Below are 7,834 nucleotides of genomic sequence, written 5' to 3' on the forward strand. Positions count from 1 at the left end.
GAAGATGAAAGTCGAGCCTAAACGGATGGAAATGGAAGAAAATCCTATGAGAACTAAAATCGAAGGGCCGATGAAAATGGAAACTGAAAAGCCGTCGAAAATGGAGATTGATGAGCACAAGAAAAATGAAGCCAAAGAGTTTAAGAAGAATGACATCCAAGACGGTTCATCTAGGTAATTTTTCCTTTTTGAGGTTGTACTTTCATTGAAAAGATTATGTTAACCAAGTTTAGAAATTCATCCTACAGTGTTCGGAATAGCCACTTAAATAAGTAATAGTTGTGTTTATCTAAAAACCCAAAAAATAATCACTCATATATTATTTTCAGACTAATTTTTTTAGCTCACTCAATCTTAATATATATATTTTGTAGTATGAATTTGAATGAGTAATATTTGAGTAGTATTTGACCATAATAATAACATAATAATATCATAATAATCCTAAATAGTACCAAAACAATATCTGAATTTATTAAATAATATCAAACTAATCTAATAATCAGACCAAAATCATATTGAATTAAAACACATAACTTCACCTAAATAATACCATAATAATATCTTAATAAGATCAGAACATTATCTTAAGTTGTGAAATAACTGCATACTAACACCAAACTAACACTAGAGTCACACTGAAATCATATCGAAGTAATACACAGAAAACCACTGAAATAATATCATAATAATATCATAATAATACATGAACAATACCTAAATTTGTTAAATAAAACCAAACTAACACCACAGAACAACATCAAAATAATATCATAATAATACATAAATAATAATAGAACAATACCTGAATAATATTATAATAACACTTAAATATCAACTCAATAACACCAAAACAAAATCTCTCTACATAAATCGTCAACCCTAAACACCCTAATAAAGACTAAATGACACTGAAATAACACCTTAATAATGACTAAATGACAGTTAATATTTGTTGCATTATATTTGCTTTTTAGGTTTGTGAACCCAAGATCCATGAGTTATAGATGATCGGTCATCCGTAGTAAGAGATGTGCTTGAAAATAATGAATGTTGATCAATTTTTTGAGCTCCCTCCTTATCCTCAAAATAATGTCCTGACACTGCAAATATTGCAATATTGGCATTATGAAAGCGTGGTATTCAGAATGAGAGGGAAAGAGCTAAGAATAAATGTCTGATGAAATCTTCCTGCTTATCCACATGTCTAATAGAGGAGAAGATCCAAAGTGTAAAAAAGTTTCATCTTGTGGTGTGGATGTCCGACAAATGAATAATGATATTTTTAACTTTGCAACCAAAGAGTCTTCTACCTCTTTTGATCAATTATTTTTAAATTTTTTATCAAATTTAATTTTTTATTCTAGTAATTTTAGGGTACCCAAAGGCCTTTACACCTTTTGGTGAGAATGTACAAACTTTCTCCTCATTTAATTGGTCTGTTGAATTTTTCATTGAGCAAATTAATGCAGTAGTCATCAAAATAAGGTGAAACCGGCCTTTAGGATATATCAACGGTTCTCTTTTTTTGCTAACGGTCAGTATCTCGTATAAGCCTCACAAATTCTTTTTTTTTCAAAGCTAAATATTACTTATATTTTACACAGCTTTGGTTTTATGAGCACACTTTTTTGGTCACTATTGCCGCTCCTGAGGCCAGACCTCAAATGTTGAAGTGGCCAACAAACTTAAGTTGGAATTTGTCACAGATTGATATAGCCTTTAAGAGGCTCAACATTGAATAGACAAGACATTTACATTATTAGATGTTACTTAGACATCATTTAGATGTCATATATGTGTTACATTTAGTTGTTATGTAAAAATAAATCCTAATGTTATTTTTTGGAGTTTTAATTATTAAAGCATTTATTTCTAAAATAAATTGTAGGTTTGTGATCAATTTTTGGATTTGAAAAAGGATGAGCGCAATTTGCTCGCCAATCTAGATGAAGGACTACCTAGTCTAGCTTCAGCGATGCAATTCCAAAATCATGAACCTCAAGACAGACCACATTCACGTGTATCATATGATACAGGGCTAGTCGTTTGTGGCGACATCGCCTTAAAGCCAGCGTACACTGCATTGAGTAAAAACTTGGAAGTAATAATTGAGCTGCTTAAAAGCCAGGAGAAATGGTTTACAAAATTTCAAGGAACAATGAATACAATCTAAATGTAGGAGTGTCGGGTCTACAAGAGCAAATGTTTGAACTAGAGAACAAGTTTGAGAAATCTGAAAAAGATAAAACTGATAAAGGCAAAGTGTTGGAAGAATATTATGCCCAGCCACCCTCCCATCATGATGAAAAGAATGAGTTTAACGATCTAGGAGCCCACCAATCTTCTCCTGATGGAATCTCTCTTGTTGACGTAGATAATGAGTTCAAGAGAGAGCCCATCAATCCTCTCCTGTTGGAATCCCTCCTGTTGACGTAAATAATGAGTTCAACGAAGAGAAAAGCCACAAACCTCCCATGTTGAAGAAGACATTGTTGACTCCCATGAACACTTCATTACTAGCATAATCCAAAGGGTTAAGGGCAGACGAAGTAGAAGAAATGAGAAATTGAGTTCCCCTTTCACTGATTTTAATTTGAAGAGAAGAAAAACAATAAGGGACACCGTTGAGCAACATCTCTTGATGAACAAATAACAAATGTAGCTGTAGATACTGATGCCGGTAGGAGAGACCACCAAACAATTACAGAAGAACTAATAATAGATAGTTTAGCCATTAAAGAACAATCGATTGTAGATACTTCAAACAATATTATAGATAGAATTGTTGAGATTGGTCTGCAAACAATTATATCACATGTTGTACATACCACTCACAGTGGAAAAGAACAATGAATAACTGAACATGAAGAAGTAGAAGGAACAATGGAGGATTTTCAGGCATTAGCTCTGACATTGACAAGTTTAGGAGATCTACCAGAAAGTGTCCATGAAGAGGATCATGCGATAGTGGTATTTAGAAATGCCTTTCTATACAATGTCTTATATCATCTAAATTGATTACATACTTCAAAAGTGTTTTTTGTTTTTAGCCTTGCTTAGTAGACTCCCAGATCAATTTTCCTGACAGATCGTTGGTATCCATTAAAATGCAGGTAGTGATCGATCAATGTGTGTCAAAATACAATAATACGTGAGTAAATCTTCACCTTCAGTAATGCATTGCTTTTGTTTTATATTAAAGTTTCACAAAGATTTTGTGTTATTTTGTAGGAAGGATATTATGATAAATACTAGAAACATTTTAATAGATCGCAGTACAATCAAAGATTTACTATGCAATGATTGGATTACAAATGATCATGTTGATGCCTCAGCTGTCATTTTGAATAGAAAGATGAATGTTGTTTCATCTTTATACATGTCTTATCTATATGTATCGTCATTATACTAGGTAATCATTGATTCAATATAATTAAACTTTTAATATACTATGAAAATATTAAAAGTGTGTCTTTTCATGCAAATGTATCATAAAATGGGTAACACCTTAGCGTTTGTACGCCATATCACAAAGGAGGAGGTTAAAAAGATGGACATTATCTTGTTTCCTATTGTGCATAACCAACACTGAATTTTATTGGTTGCAGAGTTGAATGAAAGGAAGTGAAGAATATACGATTCATTACCCAACCAGATGCACAAGGCCGTGTGCCACGACGTTGTAAGTATACTCCACATAATTTATCGATCCCATTCAGCATTATATATACACTATTCAGTATCACATTAAAATTTGTAGATTAATCAATTTGCAAGAGATGTTGTAAAATCTTTAAGGGGCAAACCAGCAAAATGACCACTCTCAATCGTTGAAGGTGTTCTCGTTCAAAGTAATAATATTAATCACGACATCTTTGTCTGCAATTTCATGGAAAAATTAGTACAGTCCTGCAGATATGATTGGAGTAAGGAGCATGGTTGCAGGCAGACATGTCGAGATTTAGGGCAAAGTTAGCCCATGATATTTGTATGTGGGCATTGTCTCTTAGTTAAAAGATAATATAGTGGAATATTGTTATTTGATTAATTAGAGTAATAATGAGAAGTATACAAGTTTCTTACAATTAAATTCTCCTTAATAAGAAGCTTTGGCATTATGATAAGCTCTAGCATTACAGTTATAAGTTTCCTAAAATTAGGTTGACTAATATTGAAGAATTTTTTAAAATCTACAATTCCTATAATGGGAAGCTCTGACATTACATTCTCTAATGTCTTTGCTTCTTGTTTTTAAAAAAGTTAATTTTCTTTGTATTATTATTATAATGTTATTCAATAACTTTTTTTCTCTTAGAAAAATCAATTGAAGGATTGCAATGTTGAATTGACTCTCATAGAAGTTGTCCTTAGCTGTTTCTTCCCTTTTTAATTTTTCTAACTTTAGTGCTTAACATATTTGAAAATTTTTAATATAAATTCTATTGCTACGAGAAATTATGATCTGGGAACTGTAAATGTGTTCAGTTGATGTTGGTATAGCTACTTGTAAATTTAGTTACTTTGCCGTGAAATTCTTGTAGATGAAAGTATTAATCAAAGTTGTATCTGAAGAAGTTATGTTGTTTGGAAAATCTAGTTGTGAGGTTAATAGACGAAAGTATTAATCAAAGTTATGTTGTTTGGAAAATCTAGTTGTGAGGTTATTTTGTTGTTGTTTTATGCTAATAATGGCTTGTATACCCACTAGTACAATTAATATTACAATCAATCGTTAGATTCCACTTGTGTGGGAGAATGTTTGATTGTGGTCGTATATCGATAATATTTCAATAGTATTACGGTAGTATTATAAATATCTGATAAATTTTCATAGGGGCTAGAATACAATCGATGTATATTCCAAATATAAATGTTGTACAACCTCGGTACAACCATGCTACGCCTGCGGAGGCTAGAATACACCCGCATAATATTTCAATCACCCCTTCTTATATTCTTTTTGCGCGTGAAAATGTTTGATTATTGTCGTATTTCAGTAATATTATAGTAGTATTATGAAAGTATTACAATTATATGACGAATTTCCATGGGGGCTAGAATATAACCACGGTAGGACCTAGTTACAACCGCACTACGCCCACAGAGGCTAGAATACAACCGAGAAATAATTCAATCACCTCTTCTTATATTCCTTCTCCACGCGAGGATGTTTGATTGTTGTCTTATTTTGGTGATATTACAGTAGTATTGCGGTAGTATTACAATTATATGGTGAATTTTCATAGGGGCTAGAATATAACTGTGGTAAATTCAAAATATAACTGTAGTACAACCTCGATACAACCGCGCTACTCCCATAGAAGCTAGAATAATATTCCAATCACCCCTTCTTATGTTTCTTCTACACACGAGGATGTTTGATTATGGTCGTACTTTGATAATATTTTAGTAGTATTACGGTAGTATTACGATTATATAGTGAATTTCCAAGGGGGCTAGAATATAACCGTTGTATATTTCAATTACAACCTCAGTAGAACCTCGGCACAACCGCGCTACGCCTGCGGGGGCTAGAATACACTCGCGAAACATTCCGATCACCCTTTATGTTTCTGCGCTCAATTATGTTTCATGTTGGTTGTATTAATGTAGTATTTCAATAGTATTAAGGTAGTATTTGGGTTTATGTGAGATTTTTACCAGCAGGTTTATTGAAATGTTCCATAAAAGATTACAATAACACCATGGAGGGCTGGGATAACGCGCAGATTATTCCAATAATACCCATATATACTTAAACACAACCCTGGAAAATTTGAAAATTTTGTGGAACATAAAACACTGTTGAGCATCTTTCAGTTTGAATACACTCGTGCACTGCATGAAATTTAAACTGGTACTTGAGACTAGAGATGAATAAATCATGGGTAGTCAAATATATTCCGTTAACAAGCATGATATTCCAATATGACCTCGGTACGACATGAGTACAACAACAAAATATTCCAATCACCCCTTGTAATATTTGTGGTTCAACCACTGGGGCCAGAATATAACTGGCAGAATATTCCAATACACAAGCATTACCACAATGGTACAACCGCGCTAAGCCTGCGGAGGCTATAATACAACCGTGAAATATTCTAACCACCCATTGTTATATTACATCTGTGATGCGAATGTCTTAAGGTGGTCATATTAAAATGTTATTTTAGTAGTATTACAGTAGTATTCAGGTTTTATGAAGAATTTCCGACCGCGGGTTGTATTACTTTATTATTTTAGTAATATGCCACGAATTGTATTACAAATTTTCGACTGTGGGTTGTATTACAATATAATTTCAGTAGTATTACGGTATTATTTCAGTTTTTTTTTATGATTTTATTATTGTTGTACTATTAGGACATGTAATTTGGATATAGATTGGGCATTGCATTTGCATTGCAATCTTGTAATATTTTTAATAATGTTGGTTTGTTAGTCAAATCACTTTATTACCATGATATCACATTCATACCACAATAATACCACGAGAACACCATCATTAACACCGTAGAAGCTACAATAATACCACAATAACACCAGAATAACACCTCAATGCAACGAAAGTAAAAAAAGATATAACTAAATCCACAATCTATATTCAAACAATACCACAATAATACACAGATAATACAATCGAAATTCCAATATCACCTTCGAAACTAGAATAACATACACAAATCTCATGGGGCAGACGTTAAGTTATTGAAATAAACAAAAATATCTCAATTTTCGTTAGGCAAATCTCAAAAAGTACATTGATTTAGGTAAATAGTTCAATACATGCTTTAGGTAAATTGAACAGAAACAACTCATGACAGTTTCTTGACATTTCACATATCATCATCTAGGTCCATCAAAAAGCTCGTATATGTGTATGTGAGTAGTGATGTAAGCATTTCATGCTGATTTTAAGTAATTACTAGTGAAAGTAAGTAGATAAATATAATCAAAATTAATGCATATATCGCAAACTGTTTCAAATTTTAAGTTATGTACCTGATTATAGCGATTTGACATTGCAAACAAGTTTGGGTCGCATGAGAGAACTGTATCTTGACTTGAACTAAATTCTTTCTTCTTTCATGTAATACAATGTTTCATGTTATGGACTATTCATGTTTCATGTTAAGGAGTAGTAATGCAGCGTGCCTAAGCATACATTTATGAGTATAGGTAACACTTACTTTTTACCCTCCTATTCTTCTCCCAATAGATTTTAACATTGCATTAGACATTCCTTTTGGGCGCATCTTCGTTGGGTCGTTCAAATTTCACTCTTTAGTTAGTGTCTTTTTCTTATTTGATTTTGGCTTTTCCCGATGTTATATCCCATTCAATATGGCATCTGCATCGATTTTTATTTTCTTCAATGTCTCCATCACGTAATTCTCAGCCAGTTCATTACCTTGCGTTGTGGTACTGATCTGACATGCAAATTTTGAACGTGTGTGTGATATATGAGTCCACTTGAAGAACATAGTAACATTTGTGACTCATTGAGATATTTATACCCATAGATGTTATATATGTCCCTTTTTGTATGAACAGACCACCACAATAATATATATTTATCAAGGATCTTTGTTATATTTTAAATGTTAAGAACCCTTAAAGTGTGAGCCCATAATAAACTTAAAATTTCAATTTTTTTGCAACTGCATGTAATTTCATAATTATTTTTGTTGAGTTTAACAATATGGGTATATATGTGTTCTTATTATCTATGTTTCTTATGTAAAATTTTGAATCCCCATCGGCAGAGCACTCCACAGCAAGTCCACACACACCATGTAGTAACTCCGCTACAAACATTGAATATAAC

The sequence above is a fragment of the Phalaenopsis equestris genome, unplaced genomic scaffold (assembly GCF_001263595.1).
Source record: "Phalaenopsis equestris unplaced genomic scaffold, ASM126359v1 Scaffold000994, whole genome shotgun sequence".
NCBI classification, from domain to species: domain Eukaryota; kingdom Viridiplantae; phylum Streptophyta; class Magnoliopsida; order Asparagales; family Orchidaceae; genus Phalaenopsis; species Phalaenopsis equestris.